At 40.5% G+C, this 23,861-nt stretch overlaps 1 protein-coding gene across 3 annotated transcripts in view; it reads left to right on the top strand.

Moving 5' to 3' along the window:
* Positions 1-12,783: 12,783 nt before the first annotated feature.
* RARB (retinoic acid receptor beta) overlaps positions 12,784-23,861 on the top strand; it is a 319,974-nt gene continuing 308,896 nt past the window's right edge. For 2 of the 3 annotated variants that reach the window (XM_021538079.4, XM_031503873.3), the window contains exons 1-2: positions 12,784-12,863; positions 21,506-21,601. The gene's annotated coding sequence lies outside the window, so the exon portion shown is untranslated. The remainder of the gene's footprint in view (positions 12,864-21,505; positions 21,602-23,861) is intronic. The other variant, XM_085573205.1, reaches the window with a different exon arrangement.

A 23,861-nucleotide genomic window follows, 5' to 3' on the forward strand; every position in this document is an offset into this window, starting at 1 on the left:
ATTAGATTTTTCCAGCTTTGCCACTTGTCAGTTGCTAACCTATGTGCTTTTGACCGTTTCTTTAAGTTATGAAGAATTTTCAGTATAGAATCAAATTATGTGTAGCATGCATTTTGTTCTTTCTTTTGCTTGTTTATTTTGAAAGCTTGAATCTGTACTTGTGCTTAGATGTTTGAAAAATGCCAATGCCCTGTATTAACCCACAAACCAAATACTGAATGCAACAAGAATTTCCTACAAATGTACAAATGTACAAATGTTGGATGATGAATACTTGGCTTTGATCTCACAGGAACACTTGGAACAGAAAAAATCAGAAGTACTGGAATTCAATTATTATGATAGTTCAATTAACCTCTATTGAACAGATGTAAAAATTATACCTAATTATACACATAGCTGACTTCAGACATGGACCTCTGCCCAACGAGGACTAATCAAAGATCACCAAATTCATTTCACTTCAGACCTTTGCTCTCAGAAATGAGTACTACAGTAAGTGATTTCACCATTAAATATCCCTCTAGCACTATAATCTTTCTAAAACTCTGTTCAGTGCTCAATTTTATACTAAGAAACTTAATGTGATATCCCCAAGTGTTATCACAGAAATTCTAAAGGAAAGGTCACTGATAAAAAGAGGCATTTAAAGTGAGTTTAGCTGAATATTGCTGTAAGCCTGCCTCACTTTGGCTCCACAGACATACATCCAAATGCATGAATTTGTTCCTACATTTTTAAATACATCCTTATTGTGGTGATTAGGAAATGCTCAGAATTTCTTCTTTTGCATTAGGTCTACTGCAAGACTCATTCTGAGAACCAAAATGGTATATATAGTATAAGATGTCTCTGTAGAAAATGTATTTTCTGTCTAACCATAAAGTAAATTTCTTTATTATACAGCAAGTTCCTTAACACAGCCTTTCTTTAAAATAGAGGAAAGAAGGGTTTGTAATCAGTAATACAGATATGAACACAAATTCTACACTACTGTATTCTAGGAAAATGTTACCTGCATTCCCTGGGCAATGTAATTTTTATCATTCTCATATTAAAATACATAAGAAAAAATGAGCACAAGGTTTAAAGGAAGTGTTTCCTTCTTCCAAATATCTTTGGTTTTAACCCTGTCTTACATATATTGTTCATTCACATAACTTTTCTATTGCTAGCACCATTGTTAAGGGAGGAAAAGTATTTTCCATTCCTCTATGAGATTTATTTCTGTTTCTGTCTGTTGTTGAGGTTAACTGCACATCAACTGCCCAAGTTCCTGTTCTCTCCTTAGTTATTTTTATTAATACCTTTATTTTCTTACTGCTACTGGTTTCCAGAGGGGATCTGTGCTGGCATTCAGCAAGAATATCTCTGAATATTCACCACTGTCTTCTGAATAAGAAAAAATTTAACTGCTTTGTTTTAACTTCTTGGATCCCTCTTGATGGGGAAAATGGTCATGTATCGAGACTCCTTATCAGGTGCCCACCCACCCATCTAACTTTTCTTCCTAACATTCTGGTAAATGACCAGCATTGACTGGACCATATTGCCTTGGAAATTACATTTGGAGTGAAAGTTCTTCATTTTATTCAGGACCTGTGCATCTTGGATTCCCAGTGGATGTTAAATTTAGTTGCTGTTGACCATAGCTGTCCTACATTTAAGGATGCATTCTTCCTCTGGGTTACTTTAGGAAATATCACAGAATCACAGAATATCCTGAGTTAGTAGGGACTCACAAAGATAACTCAAGTCCAACTCCTGGCCCTGCACATGACACCCCCAAGGGTCACCCCATGTACCTAAGAGTGTTGTCCAAGTACTCCAAACACTCTTGGTCAGGCTTGGTGCTCTGACCCCTTCCCTGTGGAGCCTATTCCAGTGCCTGACCATGCTCTGGATCAAGAATCTTTTTCTAATATCTAGCCTAAATATGGTGTTGCTTAGATAAAAAACCAGCAAGCAAGATGGGGTGGAAGGAAATGAGAGTCAGATATTCTTCTGTGACAACACTGTATATACACAGTGTCCCTTAGGTCTGAATGTAGTGCATTATGCCTTAGAGCTGCCAGAATGTTACTGGTAAGGGGATGTAGTGCCACTGGTAAAATTAGTTAGTTTTGAAGAGACAAAGTATCTTGAGCTAGAGAAAGGAAAATCAAGGTACTCTAACTAATGTTATACCATTGGCGTAGAGTTATGGGTAAATGAATATTCCTCAATGTTGCTATAACAGAGAAATATCTTTCAGTGTTTTGTGGTGTGCAGTCATCATTTTAATGAGATAGTGTTGATCAGCTGTATTCTTTATCAATTGTGTTTACAATGAACACCTCACCCATGTTTACTGCAGGTTAATAATCTTGTGGAAAGCCAAGCAATTTCAGTTTTTGAACACAGGGAAGTATTTAATGTAATTATATTTCCTTTTAAAACCACTAACAGCTTGGAAACATGGGAAAACTGCAGAGTGGATAAGTACTTGAATACTGCTGCTATGATTGTTTTTCCCATAATGTAGCTCTTTTAAATAATGAAACTTCGTTATTGGCATGATAATCTAGTAAGACATTAAACTTCAAGCCTGTTAACAGGGAGGATATTGTCTTAAATTATATATAAATTACAGTTTATGCACTATATTTTGGAATCTACAATTATTGTCTTCTATTGTCTACAAGCAATTACATTTACAGCAAGCAGGTTGTAACAACAGTACTAAGACAGCCTTGCTTCCTATAAACTAGTGTCCTACATCAGGTCCAAAATCACCTCTGCTAGCTGGCTTTCATCTTTCATAAATTCTTTTTCTGTTGTATCCATAGTTGCCTCTCCCTTATCTTACCGCCCTTACTCTTTTCAGATCATTAACTCACCTCCTGCAAAACCTCCTTGATGTATCCATCAGACCATCAGCTCCCTCCTTTGTCACCCTTCTATACTTCATTATTGCCTTCAGGTGAAGAAAAGTCTGCAAGGACTGGCTGGCAGCTGCTAAGTGGTTAGTCAGGTCATGGGCCCGTGTGCTACCAAACACCAAATCCCACATGAACAGATTTTCCTTTCCTCAGCAGCAGCAGCAGTGAAGTCTCGGTTCTCCATCTAGCCACGAAATTCACAGAACTTGTAACAAACTTGGAACAAACAAATGCCAGCTTTATATGTGGAGAAAACGGAACTAAATTCGACTTCTATATTTGTAAATTGAAATGTGAAAGTCGAAAAGGAGGAGGAGTTCTTTTTAGTTCTTTGTTTTTTTAGATGCAATGAAACCTTAAATATCCAGTGTGGTCAAGATCTGCTTCCTGAAAGACTCCTGACTATTACTGCCTGCCTCCCTACCTGGAAATTTAGGATATAAACTTCTGAAATCTTACCATTGTTTTTCTCAGTACGCTGCTTGTAAGAAATTCTGAAGATATTTTCACAGGTGTAGAATAAAAAAAAATGGAGAAGGCAATACTATTATAAGAAAAATACAGCATTTTTCATAAATTAGTGGATGTAAAAATACAAGACAGTGGAGTTGTCTTGAACTCCTACACTCAGGAAAGAATTTGATCATCTGAGTGGTCAGAGAAACACATGGTGGCAAGGCAGAGAAATTGATGGTTTCACAGTCCAGAATCTTCAAATGTAAAAAGACAAATATTCAAATAACATGTCTGTCCCCACAGTTTTGTTTGAATCTTCCTGAAAATACATACACTCTCTCACTCTCACACACAAATATGCTCTAACAGACATGTCAGTTACTATTGCGGCTGGACTTTTTGAGGACAAATATGTATCATAGAACCATTCTTATATGTGGCATTTTTACTAGCACAGTCTCAGCAGAAGCCCAGGATTGAATAAGCATGAAAATTGAAGTGCCTTTGTATTCAAAATGGTGCTCACTCATCCTTGGTCAGAGTTGAAGGAAGGCAAATACACAGGAGCATGCACTGATGGTAGTACTGTAAGTGCCTGTAGACAAACCCAGGATTTTTGTTCCAGGCACTTGCTACCCAGCAGAGCCCAAACAAAAGCAAAATCATGGTGTGTCATTTGTGCTGTCACTGTAAGATTTTAAAATATTGCACTATTTCCTCACATCTTACTGTAACACAAGCATTAACATACTGTGTAATCTATGTCACGATTGTTTTGCAGAATCTGACGTAACGTAAACCTGGCACTCTGAGAGCAACCAAGACATATTTAACTGGAATAAAAAATAACATTCAATAAACATGAGAAAAATGGAAGTTTCCCATGATATATTATAAACAAGAAAAATAAGTAACAAATTCCTGTAAAATATTTGAAGGCCAGAGAGCAGTCAAGTCAGGACCATGCTGTGAAAGCATTTAGCAAATGATTCTTCTTTCCCTAAAAATTTAAATTGATGAACCAGTCAGTTGAGGGAAAAGGAAGAGCTAACAACATAGAAGGTGGCAGATTATTGAGAAATAGTAAGACAATGTCCAACATAAATATTCTTATTGAAATTATTTTTATTGCATTTGAAAGCCAAGTGTTAAAAATTCATTCTTGTGCTCAGACTTTGTCAGATAAACAAGTTTCACATTCACCTTGTAAGCATATTGAGATGAAAGAAGTAAATAAATTCCTTAAATAAAAAAATAATCTTATATATTATTAATTATTCCAAGAAGTATATTCCATGTTTATAAAAACTGATGATATTTTAAACTAACTTTCACCAAGATCATAAATGCCAAAAATACCTTCTTAAATCTGGACATAGGGAAGACTGTTCTGTATATGTTGCACATTCCTGCTTTGTTTTGTTTTGTTTGTTTGTTTGTTTGTTTTCACTTAAAATTGTGCCCTGAAGATTATTGCACTCAGTTTATCCAGATTTTTTTTTCTGTAGAAAAGATATTGATTTTTGTGTTAGTCAACGAAAAGCCCAAGCAATGGCACAGAGGAAAACATTAACAAGCAGTAAAATAACAGACGAGGCTAATGTTCATTTAAAATGGAAATGTAAGTTAAGTAGGGCAGGTACAAAATCTATCAGGTAACCAATCAGATGTTGGGGTTGAAATGACAGCCTGCCCGATGATGAAAATTATCGGCAACGGAAGAGGGAGCTCTCACTGCGCTGGCCCTGCCAGCCGGGAGACGCGGGCGCTTCTTCCAGCTGAGCCTGTGGAGCTGGTGGTGCCCATTCCTTCCCCCTTTATTTGCATTTCTGAAAATGATTCAATGCGATTTTCATATTAGTCCTTATAGAAAGCTATAGCAGAACGCTCCACAGCAAATTACAGTCAGATATGAGCAATGGATGAAACTCAGTAACATTTACCAAGCCTAGTGGTCAGAGGGATATTTTCTGGTGTTAGGAAGGCACATATTATCGCCATAGCAATAAGTCTGTTTCTTCCTGTATATGCACAAAACCCAAACACCCTGGGAGAAGTACTACAACATAAATAATAACAAATATCAACCGTGTTTATGACAACTGAGAGTGCAGACTGAAGCCTGAACTCACTGAATTTAATTAGAAGTCTCTGACCTCATCGGGCTGAACGAAACAGTGACAGAGTGATTTTGCAAACCTCCTCAGAGTAGCTGCTACCTCTATACATCACCCTTTCTTTTTTAATAAGCTGTTCCATGTGACTAAGAAAGTAGTCAAAGGTTAACATAGATGAATAACTGCATTTTATCTTCCACAGATAAACAATTATGCCTAAGGTCTCAATTACAAATACCCTAGTGTATTGTTTGCTTGTTTGTTTGCTAACTTGTTTGTATTGTTTTGTAGATAATTATTTCCAGATAAGCAGAATGGAATGAAATACTTAACATTCAATGTGATTCTGAAAAAGAAGGTCAGAATGCATATTTTGTGCAAAATTTTGCTCCAAGTTGGAGACTCTAAAAGCTTGCTGTGATGTAGGTGTTGAGTGACAATATGAGATGCCCTAGGGTATCTTTCCTGATCCTCAGACACCTCTCCAGAAGATCAGAATCCTAGGTTTCAATGAATTGTGCCCTGTGGCTCAGCAGTGCCTGCAGGATTGCCTACAAACCTGGAGCAGATCCGGCAATGAACCAACAACTTACAGCAGCAATGGATCTACAGTATCTTTACCAGTTATCTTTCTTTCAGCCATGCTACCCACTTGCAACATGTCCAGCATTGGAGAACAACAGGATGTTGGTTCAATTGCTGCTCTTGATTCCCTATTACATGAGATATTTGTTGCTGACATGTAAGGTCATGAGGAAGGTAGGTGCAATATATGCATCCATGCTGCAACCAACTTGTAAAAGGAGGTAAGAAGCAACTGTTAGAATAAGTTGCCTAAAACTACCCTTCCATACTGTACTCCCCACTATTTACTTAGGACTACAGATAGAAATATCATTTCAGAAGTAATTGTAGGGCTGAACATCTGCCCTAGAGTCTGACTTCAGAATGTAGAGCCAGAGAGAAATATGTTGACACTGCAAACAAGAACTTCTACAGGTGCTGGTAGAAATTTGTATATATATATATACACTTAAAAATGACATATTTATTGACACACATATCTCCCTGTGACTGCTTGCATTGTTTACCACAGCTTTTTATCTCTTGAATTTTACAAGACTTCTAACCAGCAACACAAATTTAAATATTGTAAAAACTCCTAGAAAACCAGGAAGCCCACCATCTACTAAGATTATGAATGTTGTATTTATTCTCAGTGTAGATGGACTACAATTATAGAGCAAGAGAGAGTATGTAACTTATGGGCAAGGCCCAGTAGCTTGGCATGTGCTATGCTGAAAACTTCAGGTTTTTTAAGTTCTCCTCTAGATTCAGTCTTCCATTACTTGGTTGCAGCATTGTAACTATTATTAGTCTTTCCTTTTTTTTCTTTTTTTTTTCGTTTTTTTTTTTTAATCCTGTGTTTGGTATGCTTGCATTTGACTTGTATATTGGTATGATTTTTGAAATATTACCCCAGGTGCCTGACATAAAAGTTTTTGCATCTGGCACCTGTGCAGGTGCAGAAGTCTTTGCTAGTTTTTGATAAATAGGAAAGTATCTCAGGAAGCATGAATCCAAAAATAATTTTATCAGAACAGTATTGGATTGTTGAGGGCTGAGTGGTATTACTTAAAAAGATGACACAGGGACCTTTGTAACACAGATTTGTTGTTCTTCTCTGATCAGAACTCTAAGCTTGGATCACTGATGTGATTTACAGAGTACATCCCCTCCATTACTTGCAGACAGACACTAACTCATACTTGTCTGAAGATGTCTAAAGCTTTGACTTATAGCAGCCATTCGGATTCCTCTGCCGGAACATGCAGCCTGCAGGACTGAGCTGCGACGTGATGTTTCACCAGCACATGTGCAATTGTCCCCACTCCTTCATCCCTTGGTGGCTGGGTTCCAAATCCTCTCATGAAGCTCACTTTGCTGTTACATACTAGCAGCAAGACTCATTTCTAGTCATTATTTCTGGTAACAGCTTTCTGATACTGCTTTGTAAAGTAGCAGGCAGAGTAATCCACGTGCTCTGTGAATTCTGTACTGACCACGATGAGCTGTAAGGACCTTTGTAAGACTGAAATACTTCATTTCTACAGCCAAATACTTGGGTTCACTGCTAATTTCAGATGCTCAAATAGCACTGATCTGCTACTACATGCATAATTTCCACCAAGAGAAGATCTAGCAGAAATATTGGAGGAATTACACATTATCATAAATGTACAGGACAAATCCAGAAATACCAGCACAGCTTGAGTTAGACCTCTTTCTCTCCATAACTGACATTTTTATTCTTTCTTCATCCAAGCTGAGTTTCTCCTTATTAGCTAAGTATTTAACCAGATCTCTTTATTTACCTCTGTATTTGTAACTCTGCCCTACACTTTTTCTCTGCAATCAGGGTTCTAGCTCATTGTCACTCATTATATGCCAAGGTGACACGATTTCTTACAAATTGATGTTGCTTTCTGCAACTTTACCTCCTAATTCCTAAGAGACCTTTGCAATCTTTTTTTACTCCCACCAAACGCTACTCCCCTGTTCTTCATATTGTTTTATCAGTACACTTGCAACACGATACTCCCTGGCAATCCATCCCGGGACAACTTCGAAGAGCTGTTATTTTAACACAATGCACCAAATTATCTCTCCCAATCTTCTCATTACCATTGAAGAGAACTCTCAGGTAACAAATGGGTTAGCTGTTCTAATGCCTTTGCTCTTTGTCTTTTATGCATGCCCTTCTTAAGTCATTACCGAGATAGTAAAGGAAGTTTTACAGTATCAGTTATACTGGTTGGATTTTTCATTAGCTTTATTTTTTACTTCCTTTATCAAGCATTCAGAAATCATGGCACCCATGTGTTGCTTAGTCTAATTCCCAAGGAGATAATAGAAGACCAGATGATACACAGAAGCCTAAAGGAGTCCCAGCTGAGTATTTGTAGCTGCAGATGCTCTTATAATCTCAGCTGCCACCATCAGTTATTATTGCATGATGGTCTGAGTGCACCACAGCTTTATTTTTTATTTCTAAAGGTAAAATATAATCTTTGTTACCTAGTAAGCATGGAAGACACAAAATTAATGCTCTAAATTCTGTGCACAGACTCCATACTCCTTCCTGACAGTATCTTGCAGGAAAAAAAAAAAAAAACCCATCCAACAACCTATGAATATTGCTAGGGACTGAGTTGTTATTAACACCTTGAAATTTTTATCATGTCCTTAGGTAAGTGCTGGCTGTTGCAACAAATGTTCATGTAAGTGTGCCCCAAGCTTAGCAGGTTTCTGGTCTTCTAGCTGGTGTTTCAGATCCTGTAGGATATTTTTTCCTCCCTTCAGTAAAGGAAGCTTTTCCTTAAGGAAAGCAATTTTAGATTCTGGGTCTCAAGTATTTTGCAGTTTTATATGAGCTGATGTCTCTAGACTGTATCAAAACAGGTATCTGGGAGGCTCTTTATGTCAGCTTGTTTTAATAGTTGCTGATGGTGACCCTAGTGGATCTTTATGTATGGGCAATTCTGTTGCAGATAGACATCATTGCCTCCATACAGCCAACAAATATTTTCCAGCTCAGGATCCAACTGGGAATCAGAATCTCTCACCAAACTTCTTAAGGCCATGGCAAGTAATAACTCAGAGCTGAAACTCCTCTAGTTTTTCACTCAATTAATTAACAGTCTCTCCAAGCATGTGTCTATATGTGAGGCTGGCAATTAACAGCTGCTACTTTTAATAAGACTCTAATTTCTGCTTTCACATTTGTAAATATACAAATACATCTGCTGTAGTCTTATCTGTCATGGTATTGACCTTCTCCAACAGATTGTGAAATTCTCTGTGTTAAACTTTTGTTTGACCTTCTTTTCATGAAGGATTTGCTCATTTTTTGTAGTTTCCTCTTTACTTCTGAATTAGTATTTGGTACAGAAGTTGTTGTGGGATCTCCTGAGCAAAAATTAGGGAAATTGATTATAGACTCCTTAATGTACAAAAGTACAAATTTTCCTTCCTATGGTATAAATTCCACTTCCTACAGAAGCTTACAAAGCTGCATCTGGTCACAGGATTGTCTTTGCTGCCTTGTGAACATTGCTTTGGTCCACAGCATTTTGAAACATTTTGTTTTGATGATTTGTTCTTTTTTTTTTTTTCTTTTTTAACCCTGGGTGACTTTTCTAAAAATAATTCTAAGCCATAGACCTGGGAATTGGCAAATAGTAGAAAAAAATGTTAAATACAATTTGACCATAAAAATCCACTTTGAACACTCTCCCCTCTCTCTATTTTCTTTTTTCTTTACAGTCTTAAGGAAGAGTCAGACTGATCTGTCATGAACTGTAGGGAAAACATGAGAATCTTGAATAGAACTTATATAAAGTATTCAATTCCATCCTATGACAACTTAAGAGGCATAGTCATTTCACTCGAAGATGGGAGACAGGTATGAAAGGATTATCCAGAGCTCTTTCGAAGATTTAAGAAAGGCTGCCCTACTTAACAGGATAGTTAGCTTGAACGCAGGGAATACAAAAGAAAAAGTACCCGAGAAAGCCTTAGGAAGCAAGGAATTATGAGGAGTTCCAGTGGAGAACAGCTAAGAAAGCAATAAAATATTCCAGAAGTTCCTCCAAGCTATGAGAAGAAGGAAACTTCTGAGGAAGACGACCAAGGACCTAATGTTAAATATCTGACAGAAGCCCAAATGACAGCAACATTGACTTCAGACTCTCCTGATCTGTCTACCTGACTTCTTGATGGAAGGGAGAAAATCAGGAGTGCTTTCTCTGGGAGCACTAGGGAAAGAGTTATACATGGAGGTACCGAATTAAGCACTGCTGCCATACTTGCCTGACCAGTGCTTACCAGCAGAGTTGCTACAACTCCTATCTGTCCACGGCATGGGGCAGACCAAATCACTGTGCCATGCGAGGGCGATGGTGGTCATCTCGCAGCATTCCTGCTACCATCTCTCTGCCCTTTGGACTTGCATGACCTCTGCCTCCAGATCTTGATCTCCTTCCTTAGTCCCAAGTGACCACCAGGCAAAAAGGTCTCCCGGGATTCCCTAGGACTAGTGTGCAGGGTGAATGCTGAATCCCAAGCTGTGATTAATGGAAGGGCTGACCTCCTGACCTGCAGAAAGGCTTTTAGGAGAGGGTGACCCGCAGAAGGCAAAATAGATGGCCCAGCTTTGTCAAAGGCTCTGTACCCCAGGACTGAAATAAGCAACGAGGGAAAGGTGGCCTTAGGCATTTTAAATAAGGCAGGGGAACAGTACTGAAGCTTTGAAACTGATTAAGCAAGTAGAATGCAGAGCTGAGTCACTCTGTATTTGTCTCTCCGTGTGCATGTGTACATATATAGATACATATTTTTGTAAGCGTGTGCGTGTGTTTGAGTGAGGGTATGAAAAAAAGAGGCATTCAGTTCCAAAAGCCACTGCAATAACGAATGGCAAGCTGAAGCTGTCACATCATATGAAACAGATCCAGGGAACACGTGAAGACACAGTCTCAGATATTTTAAAACTTCTCTTCAGTGTTTTGCTCACATTTGGTAGCATTTAAATCTGATATCCTTTATGTTTTTTCTTCCTGAAACCAACTTTCTTTACCCTTTTGAAGCAATGTTTGATGAAAATGCAAAAATTCTTGGCTCGCAAAAGATTTTTTTTAAACTCCCAGAGTCATATCATGCAGATTCATGCAGTGAAAAAAACCCGTTGATGTTCTTATGAATAAAAGAAGGATTAGGAAGATTAAAACGTACACCACCAGACTCGTTGAGAGCAGGCTCAAGTATATGATATAGCCTTCTGCACATCTTTGCCTTGAGGATCACAGCTGAAACTGTTCTTGTCTTTGCTTTTGGGCACTTCAGAGAGATGCTGGGTCTGGATCCCCCATATTGAGCTTTTCATAAAAGTTGCTGTAAAAAGGGCATTGCAAAGAGAATGCTGCTGAGTGAATGATCAAATTTTATTTTATTTATTTATTTTTGTTATTACAGCCAGATGTTGCCTCAGGAAGTCGAAACAAGGAGTCAGGAACTGACAGTTTAATAATTAAATTGGGAAAGTTGGCAGGTCTCCTGCTACTTCCTCTAATACAGAGCATCTTTGAATGAAAGTGTGCAGTATCCCAGTGGCACTCCTTCCGAACTGGCTCATCCATTACTGGGTAATGATTTTCCGTCGAGGTAACAGCAATGCACAGGGCCTATTACACCAGCTACATAAAGTTAAAAAGACATTATGACTAAAGCTTTCACCGTGGCTTTTACCAACATTTCTACACAAGAGTGCCTAACGCTGACATGTGTTTATTAACACTTAATAATGTTTACATAATTCTTCCTTGTGCTCATTACAGCTGTCAAAAATCTGAATAGAGGGTGTTTTGTCTGTTTTAACTCTTGAAGACTTTGCAATCTCTAAACTGAGATGAACAGCAGCTGAGAGGATGCTGAAGGCCCAGTCAGTTCCTGTACTGCTGGGATGGAAGGCTTGGAGCCCGTTGCCCACCTGAGCATCATCACACCTTTTCTCCCTCTTTCAGGATTTCTTCCCTAGCAGGAATTCTTAACATTTCTCACTGCATGCTCTCCTCCCTGTCGGACCCACACACCTGCAAAAGGCTCGGGGAGACACCGCAGCCGTCAAGGCAAGAAGAGGCACATCGGCAGTGAAGGTGCTACCGAAGTGGGAGTCTGATGGAAGAAAAACTGTATCCAGAGGCTGCGGGCAGAGCAGTCAAAGCGCAGAGCACTCGAGAGGTGAGAGGCGGCGGGAAGGGGTAAGCCCGTCCCGTGCCCCGGTCCCCTTCGCTGGGCGGAAAGAGGGACGGGCGTACGACTGCTCCGGCCGGGGGGCTCACGCTGGATGTGGGAAGCGCCTGACAGCGTCCGGAGGCGAGGGGGGCGAGCCCCGCCGCGGGGCTGGCGGGCGGGAAGCGCGCGGGAGCGATCCCGCTGTCCCGCTGTGCCGCTGTGCCGCTGTGCCGCTGTCCCGCCGTCCCGCTGTCCCGCTGTCCCGCCGTCCCGCTGTCCCGCCGTCCCGCTGTCCCGCTGTCCCGCTGTCCCGCTGTCCCGCTGTCCCGCTGTCCCGCCGTCCCGCTGTCCCACTGTCCCGCCGTCCCGCTGTCCCGCTGTCCCGCTGTCCCGCTCCCGCCCCCCGGCCCGCGCGGGCGGGAAGCGCCCCGCGCCCCCGGGCCCCGCGCGCGGCAAGGGGGCGCGCGAGCCCCCGCGGCCGCGCCAGGGGGCGGGGCGGGGCGGGGCGGGGGGTCCGGGGCTGCCGCCGCTGTCGGCGGCACTGGCGGGGCGGCGGCGGGAGCGGGAGGCTGCCGAGGTAAAGCGGGGCTGCCGGCGGCTGGCGGGGGGTCGGTGTCGGTTCCTCGCCTGCCGCGCCGCGTCCGGCGTGGGGAGAGTCGGGGAGGGGAGGAGCGGGGCGCGCTGTCGGCTGTGCCCTCGCGGTCCCGGCTGGCGCGGCGCTCCCCCCGCGGGGCCGCCTTCCGCGCGTGTCCGCGCCCCCCGCGGGGCCGCGCTGCCCCCGCTGCCCCCGCACCGACTCGGAGCGGGTCAGCGCGGGGCACCGGGCGCGTCCTCCCGCCGCCCGCGGGGCGCGGGGCGGCGCGGGCGCTATTTCGGGCTGCAGCCCGTGAGCGCGGTGATGTGGCGGCAGCGCCCGGGCGCTCCGTGCCTTCTCCTCCGCAGACAAAAGCGCGCCCGAGGCGCGTCGGGGGCTGGTTCGGAAGCATGGAGCGCCCGGCTGTGCTCGGGACCCTGTCAGCCCGGCACCCTCTCCCCCGCTGCGGCTGCTCTCCTGCTGGGCGGCGTTGGCCCGAATGAACGGCTGTTTTGGCGGAATATTAAAAAAAATAAAAAAAACCCCTTAATGTTTACAGATGTGGTTAAAACAAGGCAATGGGTCTCGGCAGCGCTTGCTGTGCAGAGTGGCTCGGTGGGCGAGCGCAGAGCCCCAGCGATGTGCGCCTTGCGAGTGAGATTCCTGCGCAGGGAGAGGCGCGGAGCCCGTCCTCCGGCCGGCCGCGCCTCCCGCTAGTTCCGTGCCCCGGTAACTCGGGCAGCGGCCGGGCAGGCGTGCAGGGCGGCTCTCCCGCGCCTTTTGGGAGTGGAAGTTCAGTTTTGCGGCTCCTCTACTCGCCGGAGAGGACGAGATTGTTGGGACGCGGTGGCTGTGCGGCTGGAGCAGGGATTACTTCTGGGTGAGTGAGGCTGGCGATGTCGGGCTCTGCTGGATCCCTTCTGCTGCCTGCCAGGGTGATCCATGGCTAGCAAATACAGAAGGCTCGGCAGTTGTGTGTGCGTGTCACTGGTGTTGATGCAAGAAGGTAATAGGGATGCTCTTTATGCGTTTCTGCTTTTCTAGTGGCACGCTGTTTCTAGTGGCACACAGTGTCACTATGTAGAATGACAGTTTGGTCCTTTGAATCTGTGGCAGAATTTTGATGTTTTGGAAAGTGTTGATATTTTGCCTTTGGCTGAGACGTTTTTATTAGTATTTAAGCAAGCTGTGTGTAACAAAATATGAAGGGCTCAATTACTGGCAATAAATACGGTCTAACTTTATTCCTTGAAGAGAAAGGGAAACAATAACATGGATTCTGAAAACAAAGTAGTTAATGGAGCAACACAATATATTATTGTCTAAGTACTGTGCTAGATCCAAAAGATGCCCACCAGGACAGTAAAGCAAGGCAAGGAAATTCGCTGAGGCTGCTCTTCGTCTCTTTCTCTGGGAAGAGTTCTCATGAGGAAGTTTAGCAAGCATAGGTTAATTATATATGATGCTAAGGCTGACTGAAGGAATTGGATACCTAGTGCAAAAGCCCGTGCATGTGGGAGAAGCTGATTTAAGGTAAAGTGGTGTCAATGTAAATTTAGATCAGTTGTGTCATTGTGGTAGAAGTTGCTATGTGGACATCACTTGTTTGTAGTTCTGGTTATGTCATTTGGGAAGAGTTGGAAGAAAAACTGAATAAAAAAACATTGCTCTTAAAATAAGAGCATCAGGAGTTAGCGTGTGCTTTGTTTTTTAACCAAGAAGGTTGGTTTTAATTTAAAGTATTAATAAAACCATTCCTTTATGAATCAAGCTCTGGGTAAGAGCTTGTTGTGTCAGCATCTGTATCCGTTTCAATGATCAGAGAAGGTTGATCCTCAGCTTTTTATGTGGGTCAGCTTCCAGTGAAATATACTTTGCTAGATGAAGGATTGCAGGATTTTCCTTGTATAGTAGTGTCACGGTGATAAGTGTTAGTAAATTAGAGTGCCTCAACCTGGGTTGTCATTATGTTGTGTCTCAGTGTGCTTGTGAAGAATCCAAAGTGCTCCACCGAAGATGGTTGCATTTTGGGGTACTTTGCATCTCTTTTGCACCTTCTTGCAGAGGTCTCAGTCCTCTTGTATTTTTAGGCTAATTCACCCTAATAGCATTATGTGTCTCTTTTATGCATGAAAATTGTGTTCTCTTTAGGTAGAAAGAGTGGCACAACCAATGGTTGCTCTTTCATTTTCTGCTGAGGTAATTTTGTCTATGTCAGTAGTAAAAGCGATTTATTGATAGAGTTTGTTTTGGGGGTAGTGGGTCTCTAGTGTGGGTGAGGTGTAGAAGGCTCAGCGTTTGCACATATCCCCATTTCTGTAGAAAGAAATGAGTTATTGCAGCAAATTCCTAACTATGTCTGTAGGTGTTTACAGTAGGAGTTTGAGCCAGGTGTGCCTGAAAGGGATCATCCATTTTCACACTTCTGTCAATATGGATATGGTGGGTAGGTAGCATAAACTAAGTTCTTCTTGACTTCTGTGCATTTACACATATAAAATCAGAGTTGCAAGCAGGTTCAACCTGATCTGTGTTAATACTGGTGTTTCATGCAAGAAGTACAGGTATTTTCAAGACAGAGATTAGTTTTCCATTACTTTGCACCCCACGTGGGATTCTCCTAGTAGGTGATACAAGCAATGATTAAAAAAGCTGCCATTCCTCAGTGGGATGCAATACAAAGTCGAGCCATTGTCATCCAGCTGTTATGAGCAGTTACAGAGTGCTTTTTGTTGAGGTGAAAGTTTTTCTAACTTCTCAGCTAGCAGTTATTTTATGCACGAGGCTTTAATATTTTGCCTGGTTTAATAACCTGTTGTTTCAGTAATGTTTTGTGGCATTGAATTCTGTAAGTTATCTGCATTAAATCTGTTGTCTTTCAATATCATTGACTCTCTCTTGTTCATGTGTTAGGAGGAGACAGTAGCTATTGAAATTCCCTAAAACAGCTTAGCTGATCTTAATTATAATAATGGAGTCTACTGTGGTGGATATTGCAAGTGCAAACTATTGTTACAGCTTAGGCAAGATACTGGGGAGAAAAAGGGCCAATATTTTCCTATTTGTATGTTGTGTTCTAATTAAATATTCAATATTATAGGTTATGGCCTTTGACTCCCAAGATGCTGATGAAATGTCAGTTAAATAATATTTCCCCTCCCACTAAGCAATGTGCAGTATTCTGTTTGCTACAGTATTGGGAAATCTTTAAGACTGGAAGAGTAATTGAACTTCTCATTTTCTGTAATCTATCGTTTAGCTTTTATTCAAGGTAGATAGATTGGTGAATGCTGAACATACAGGAAGTACAGACATAAGGAAACAGAATAAGGTCCATAGTGAAAAAGCCAAATGAAATGCTGGAAATATAGAAAATTTGTAGAATAGACGTTTACCTATAAGAAATGTGTTTTTTTCTTATTTTTAGGACCTACTCATATTAGTGAAAGTAAAAAGAACTTAATTTTATGAAATATTAGTTAGTTGAAGTTATGCTTTGTAGGTTTTGGATTTACTTGCTACACCAGATGAACATTCCTCTACTGTTCACCTCTTTGTTTTAACCTCACACAGTGAACTTATTGTTAGTTTTGGTTACAGCCATATATATTTTTGTAGCACTTTATAGCAAGTCTATAGGGCAATAGACTCTACCATATCTGATGTTTAATTGATAACTTTATTTTTCAGCAATTATAGTTAGTCTGCTGCTCAGATCACAATTAAAATTATTTAGGTATAATTAAAATACACCAATATTACTGAAATGATGGAATGCATATGAGCTCATTCAGTTTTTCTTTTCACTGGATTTTTTTGAGTTATTTTTAGTTTTAATACAGAGTGCAAGTGTTGTTAATTAGCACGGCACTCTGGAGGTGGTCTCTACATAATGGAGAGGACAGGATGAAGTGGGCGGGGGGGGGAAACCCCAACCTGGAGATGTAAAAGTGCCAATTGTGGAGGCATTAAAAAGCTTTGCACATAGGTTTTGTTCTTTTCGTTAGACAAGTGATGGCAAAACCTTTCCCAGTCATGTGTAAAACTTCAGAGCTGAGTTGAGTCTTGTGCCAATGTGTTACTTCTCATGCAAGTGCTACCACTTGTCCCCTGTGTCAGTGGTAGCACTCCCCAGTGGGAGGAGGGCACCTGGGGCTGGGTGCTCATGCTGTTGCAGAGTTGCAGCAGGCTCACTATTGAGCTGCCATTACCATGCGACAGCTCTGGTGTCTTTGCCATGGCTTTTCTCTCATGGATGCAGAATATTGTAGCCACTGGTGTTTGTTCTTAAATTGCTGAAGGTTGTGTGTAGCATGGGCCATGTGTATAATATGCAATTCTGCCAACAGTAGGCACAAATGGATATACAGGTGTGTTTGTCTGTAGAAATAGTTCCATGACTATTTTTCAGTGTTAATACATGTTGTGTTCTTGGGTGGAACTGCTGTGTCTGCTAAGGGTAGGGTTTTGAACCTGAACAGATCTCCATCTTAATATCTGGGGCTGCCAATTGTTGGAGTATTTGGCAGTCATTATTCCAGAGGTTTTAGGGCTTATCTAGGCAGATATGAAAAGCTTCTCCCTGTGGCAGCAATATGTAGCAAAGTAATAGAAGAGAAGTTCTAAATAAATAATAAATAAAATCTTTATTAAACCCATTCTTGCATATGGGGAACATTTTATGAAGTTATATAGAAAGCTGACTTTCTTGGGTCTCTGAATGAAATCTGATTCGTGCCCTGTGAGGACAGGCTTTGTACATGCTCTCAGTAGCTCAATGAGGGTAACAGATCATCATTTTCTTACATATCCTTCTTGTATCTGTTTTGACCTCTGTCTAGATTCTCTGCAAATGCTTTGGAATTAACATGGTCAAGTGAGGGGTGGGTACTGCTCATTTCATCAAAGCAATGCAGTGCACCCTTATCTTGAAATAAAGATTAGAAACTGTTTTATTTTGAGAGGATGTTCTAACCCATAGAATTGGTATGTGCAAATATTTCAGTAAGTTAAGTACTAAGTTTAGTAAGTTAAGTTAAGTACTATTTGGAAATATTAATGAAAATTGTAAAAGTAATTAATAAAAAAAAAAAGCCTGCTCTTTAAAGCAGGAACTTCTATCTAGAGTTCAAAGAAAAGTCAAAGGAAGTTACACATCACATGTCTTTTATTTTTCTGGGGTCAACTGCAGGAAGCTGTATAGCTACATTCTAAACCACATTAAACTTCTTTTAAATGTTGATTTTTTTTTCTTTCTACTCTTAATAAAGTGCTGTTCCAGAGTGTTAGGTGATCTGAGATGCCACTCAGTGCATCATCTTGTCAAATCCTTTATGCTTGCTGCTCCCCTGAGGTTGTCCTCAGAACTTTCTTTGCTCTCAGAAGATAAGGTACCAATGATCCTGCCTGTGTCAAGGGACCTGTAAAGTAATGTGTATGATCCAGGTGAGGCATGTGAAAGGCTTTGTAACATTTTCATAAATAATTTAAAGGCTTTTAATCTGGAGCAACCACCTTGTTTCAGTTGGTGTCTGGAGTACATGGCATACCGGGAGGGCTGAGGGATCTGGGTTTGCCCAGACTGGAGGTTAGAAGATGAAGGTGAATTGTTGCCTTCCATTTCCTAATAGGCTGTTTTGGAGCAGAGAATAGTGCTCTTCTCTGAGGTGTATGGTTCAAGGGTGAGGTGCAGTTGTCACATATAGAAATGGAGCAATTCTGACTGGGCATAAGGAAAAACAATTGGCGATGAGAATGGTTAAACTCTGACCTGAGGTCTGTGGAGGTTGTGAGATTTGGCCTTGGAGATTTAGAAACACGACTGGACAAGACTCTGAACAACTTGTTCTAACTCTGAGATCAGCACTGCTTTGACTGGGAATTGGAGGACATGTCCTCTAGAGGTCCTTTTCAGCCTAAATTATTCTGTGAGAAAATTTCCTGCAGAGAAAATAAGTATTGTAAAAGTTATTCTAAATAGTCTTTTAAATTATGTTCTTAGGACAAAAGAGCTGTCTGTGGGATCAGAGGAGCCCTTTGTGTAGTACTCATGGCCAAGATAATTTTGAATAAAAATGGATAAAGAGCCCACGCAAAGGAACAAGACTAAACTGTGGGGCAAAGTGCTGCTGCTGCCTTGACTAGTCACAATCTTGCTGCTGTGTGTTGAGAATAGCTCAGACAAATAAATGTGACACAGGTCAAGTGGTAGTCTTTGCTGAATTTGGCTGATGGTGAGTTCTTCACCAGTCTGGGAAGGTATTTAACATACTAAGTTTGATGACTCGTATACTTAGATAGAAAATGTTGGGTTGGTTTTTGTTTTTTTTTTTCCTGACAGAATGGCTACTGAAATGATCTAAGATTGATTATTCACATGTCCTTTGCACCTGATGTGATGAGTACTCTCTATTGATGGAATTGCTCACTGTTGTTAGTTGTGGCATCACGTTTGACTGTTTTTTGAGTAATTTCTCAGAACTAACTTGGTGCAAAGGTGGGCAAAATACCAGCACTACTTGTCTTGGACATCTGTGTGAGGTCTTAGTGATGCCACCAGGAATCCCCATAGATTTGGCCTTCAGATTCCAATTTGTCCTTGAGTTAGTGATGACCAAAGAATCTGTGTTACATGAATTGTAATAATGCCAGTGTTATTCATTCAAAAGGTATCTCACTGAAATGACATGAACTTTATATATTGATGTCTATATGTTCAAAGTGGAAAATTCTGTTATGGAGAACAAGCTGTATTTGTTATCCTGTACTTATGTGTGAGACATAAGTATATGTGCACACGTGATATATTCCTCCCTTCTCCAAGAATAAGCAACAGTAACTCCCCTGCTCTTCCCCCAGACAGATATGTTTGGGTTTTTTTGCAATTGACATTGAAAGTGTTTTACCAGTACTTGAGTTAGATATGCTAGCTGTGGCTCAGGCTTAAGACTCCTGTTCAGTTTTTTGGGAAAAACTGTCAGAGACAGTCTATGACTAATCAGCAGCAGTGTGAGTAGATGTTATCAATCTAGGCTGCTGTATTTCCTCTGGAGGCCAGATTGAGAGCAGCCTTTCTGCAGAGGTACAGGGGCTTGTATAAAAGCTTGAATGATTGCTGTCAGTGCTCTATAGGATGCACAGACTTCAGTGGTTTTCTCTCCAGGGGCTGCCTACCTGTGCAGGCCATAGGATGGCAACTGAGGAGGCACATTAAGGAAAGCAAGCTGTTGCTCAAAGGAGTATCAATCAGGAGATATTCTAGCTTGTGCTATCTTGTACTCCCTAGAGGGAAGGGAAACTGCAGCTCTTTGCTCTGTCCCTTATGTCCCTTGTGCTTTTGTCTTTAATATTCTTAACTGTGTATCTTTTATTATTTTTTTTAGCATTGAGTTTCATTTCAAACTTTTTAGCTCTAAGTCAGCCTTCCAAAAGGACCTGAGAAGAAATCAGAAATATTATATATATATATATATATATATATATATATATATATATAATCAAGAAATATTATAATTGAATCCCTTTTACCTGCTCTGTTTATTTAAATCATACTCGGAATGTGTTTTCCTGTATTGTACACAGATTAAAGGAAAAGATGATTCCTTTAATTTTCAAATGAAAGATGAAATGCATGCTTTATTGAGGAAGCATAAGAAAAAGGTCAAATATCAGTAGATTCAGATGGGAAATCTGGGATCAGCTCTGTTGATTCTAACAATATTGTGTTACGGAAATAAAATATATACAAATCAAGCTGGATTTTTTGGTTGTATTTTACAATTAATTTTAACAGCTTTAAGTGTGTATCTTGATTTGGAGTATTTCCTTATTTGGGAAGCCAGTAGAGAAATGTTTTCATTCTAATATTTTGAGTACTAAGGCCTAGACAGGCAGAGCACTTTGTTAGTTCAACGCTCATTGTTTTGCACTGTTGCTGATATAGAGGGGGAAAAAGTGTCTTTTGTGGCTGCACTTTCTTCACTCTGGTAGCATTTGAGACCAGGAAATTTTCTGCTGAAGATGAAGGACAATGCGGAACAATTCCTTTTCCATTTTTCTTTATTTTTCCCTTTTGACTATGGTCTTGTCCTGCTTTTCTTGTTGGACAGGAATGGTTTGAGAGAAACAATGATCAGTTGGATCAAAAGGATTGTCAGAGGCTGTGCTGAAATTGCATTTCCCTTTTTTAAAAAGAGGGTAGACTATTCTTGTGTTGATGGTTCAGCTGCAAAGGTGTTCCAGCTTTTTCCAAATTTAAGCTGAGTAAACTGGGAGAAGTTGATTAAATATGCTTGGTGTTAATGTTAACATGGTTGACTGCCCCTGGAATTCCCTTTGGTGCTCACAGGGAATTTTGGTAGGGACAACTATTTCTTCCTTGAGATGGAATTGAGGTCAGTGTTACAATTGATAGGGGTGGGAAAAGGAAGAAAGGAAGCATGAAACAAACCTGAGACACCACATTTGGAGACTTTAGTGAAGCAACACTCTGGTTTTAATTCCTCATTTGTGGATATTGGAGATACTTGTGGATATTAATATCTTCTCTGATTTTGCTCTGAGTATCATGGTTCTGGTGATGATTATGTTTGCCTCATTCCTTTAGAACTTCATTTTGTAATGGTTCCTTCCCTATATTCTTCCAGGATATCAAACTGGCTTAGGTCCATGAAGACTGTGCTGGTGTCAAGCTCCTTCTGACTTGCCTCCAGGTCTCAGGAGGAAAGGTACAGTTAACAGGGGTAAGTTAAAATCCACTCACAGAACCCCCTGAAGGAAAGGAAGACTTTAATTAGTGCCCTCTCCTTTGCATGGCAGTCTCTGGTACATTTCTTCCTCCTGGGTTGTTTGGTCCATGACAGCAGGCTATCAGTGACAGAGAAAGGGAAATCCAAAAAGTGGAGTCACTTTGAAACTCTAGTGAAAAGTTAAATGAATAGAGCACTTACAGGGCAAATACCAATGCAGGCTCTGTGTGTCAGGAAAGCACTTTGAAAGTGAAAAGTGCTCCCTGGTTGGTTTGTTCTCCTTTTAACTGATATCTTTGAAAATCTACTTGGAATCACAGTTGAGCTACAGTAATAAAATATGTTTTTGGTAGATAAAGCTGAAATAATATACACATCTAGCAATAGCTATTGTTGCTGGAAATAGTAAGCGCATCTTGTAACAAACACAAATTCCCATTTCTTGTTCCATCCTAAGGGCAAAGTACCCTTGGTGCAAAGCCCAGGGGACCTATATAGTCATTAACAGATGGAGGGGGACATTAATCTTCTACCCACAAATCTGCCCCAGCACATAAAGCAGGGAGCGTCTGTTGGGAGGAGTGCTTGAGGTTGTATTAAACATGATAGTACACTTTATAATCACAGTGCCAGCCACTCTTTCTATACATTGCTATGCTTTCTTGCTACTCTGTGTCTCTGGATTTCACTTTTTCTGTACAATGTATGTACCATTTCTGTACTCTCTATGTACAATAGAGAGTGGCAGTGTTTCTGCTTTTTGAGATTCTGGCAGAATGTTCTTCCAACACTCTTAAAATCTCTCTTTTACTGTAAGCACTTGAGTATGTTAGGATATACTTTAAGTACTTTTTTGTGTGTAAAAGGAAAATGTATCCTTTTTGTTTGTCATTCAGTCTTTCTCATTTGGCAGTCAGCTAAGAGAGAGACATGGTTAATGAGGTATCTCAGCATCATGTTTTTATGGGAGCATAGTTAAGGTTAGGAGTATGTCCAGTCTCCAAACTGCCTAGTGAGCATTCTGTATTTGGAAACAAATGCCAGCTGGCAGTGGCAAATGCCAGAATAAGCAGTGCATGCTTATTCTGCTCATGGATAGCCAAAACATGCTCCCTGCTGTGTGCTTTTGGCAGCTTTGCACTGGCAATATGTCTCAAATGCCAGTTGCATGTCCTCCTTTCCTCCTCCTAAGTGTATCCCATAAGGCATGATTTTAGCCTAAATAAAAATATGCCTCTGTTAGACTTGGTAATGTATGGAAAGAAAGAGACCATTTATTTTTGAAAATCAGAGTATTTCTGAAACACCTGTAGTACATTTCTACAGTGGAAATAAAAAGATAATTAATGTGTTTTCCTATACTTGGTGGCAAATTTGCCTCACATTTCTGAAGAGCTGATGATTTTTGTGACATCAATTCTTAGGCACACTATGCTGAAAATTTTGTGTAATTTATTCTCAAAGAGATCGCTGGTTGGAATTCCAGACCTCAAGTTTAGTTCATATTCTATTTATTTTTTCTTTACATACCAATAATATTAAGTTTATTTTGAGTTCTAACTTCTCATCTGGTCATTGTATTAATTATATTGGTGGTCAAATTAACTGCATTAATTTGAGGTCTGAACATAAGCATCACCTCTTACCTTTCCTTTTATTTGTTGAGTTGTTTTAAGTCAGTGGCCATCTAAAGTGGTTTATTTTATTGAAAAGATGCATTATGTTTAGGCAGGCTGACTTTTACAATTAAGTGTTGCAAATCATAGTATCGTTTGAATTGAAAGGGACCTTTAAAGGTCCTCTACACCATGTGCTTAGTTGAATTATGTGAAGCAGTTCATGAATTGTGGTGCATTAATTTGTGGATACAAATTCTGAAGAATCTGAAGGTAAATAAATTCAATCTACATTTCTTTGTAATATTTTTCTTCAGTGACAGTATAGCAAAATGTACAAAAAAAGTATAGTTTGGCAAAAAGGCAAAACACCGATGATGTTCAATACAATATTCACACAATTGTATTTAGAGTTCAGTCAACTGTATTTAGGGTAGAGTAAGTAAGCTGTGCTTAGAACTTGGTTTTAGAAATATCTACATATTTAAGCTTTGTATTGCTTTATCTTCAAGAGGATTGAAGCAGCCTGATACTACTGTAACTTTCTCCCTCTCTCTGGCAAGAAGAACTCAATTCAGCTTTTTTCAAGAGTTAATCTAAAATAATACAGGTTTCCTTGTAAGTACTTTTTCCCATCC

The sequence above is a fragment of the Lonchura striata genome, chromosome 2 (genome assembly GCF_050655825.1).
Source record: "Lonchura striata isolate lonStrDom1 chromosome 2, ASM5065582v1, whole genome shotgun sequence".
NCBI classification, from domain to species: Eukaryota; Metazoa; Chordata; class Aves; order Passeriformes; family Estrildidae; genus Lonchura; species Lonchura striata.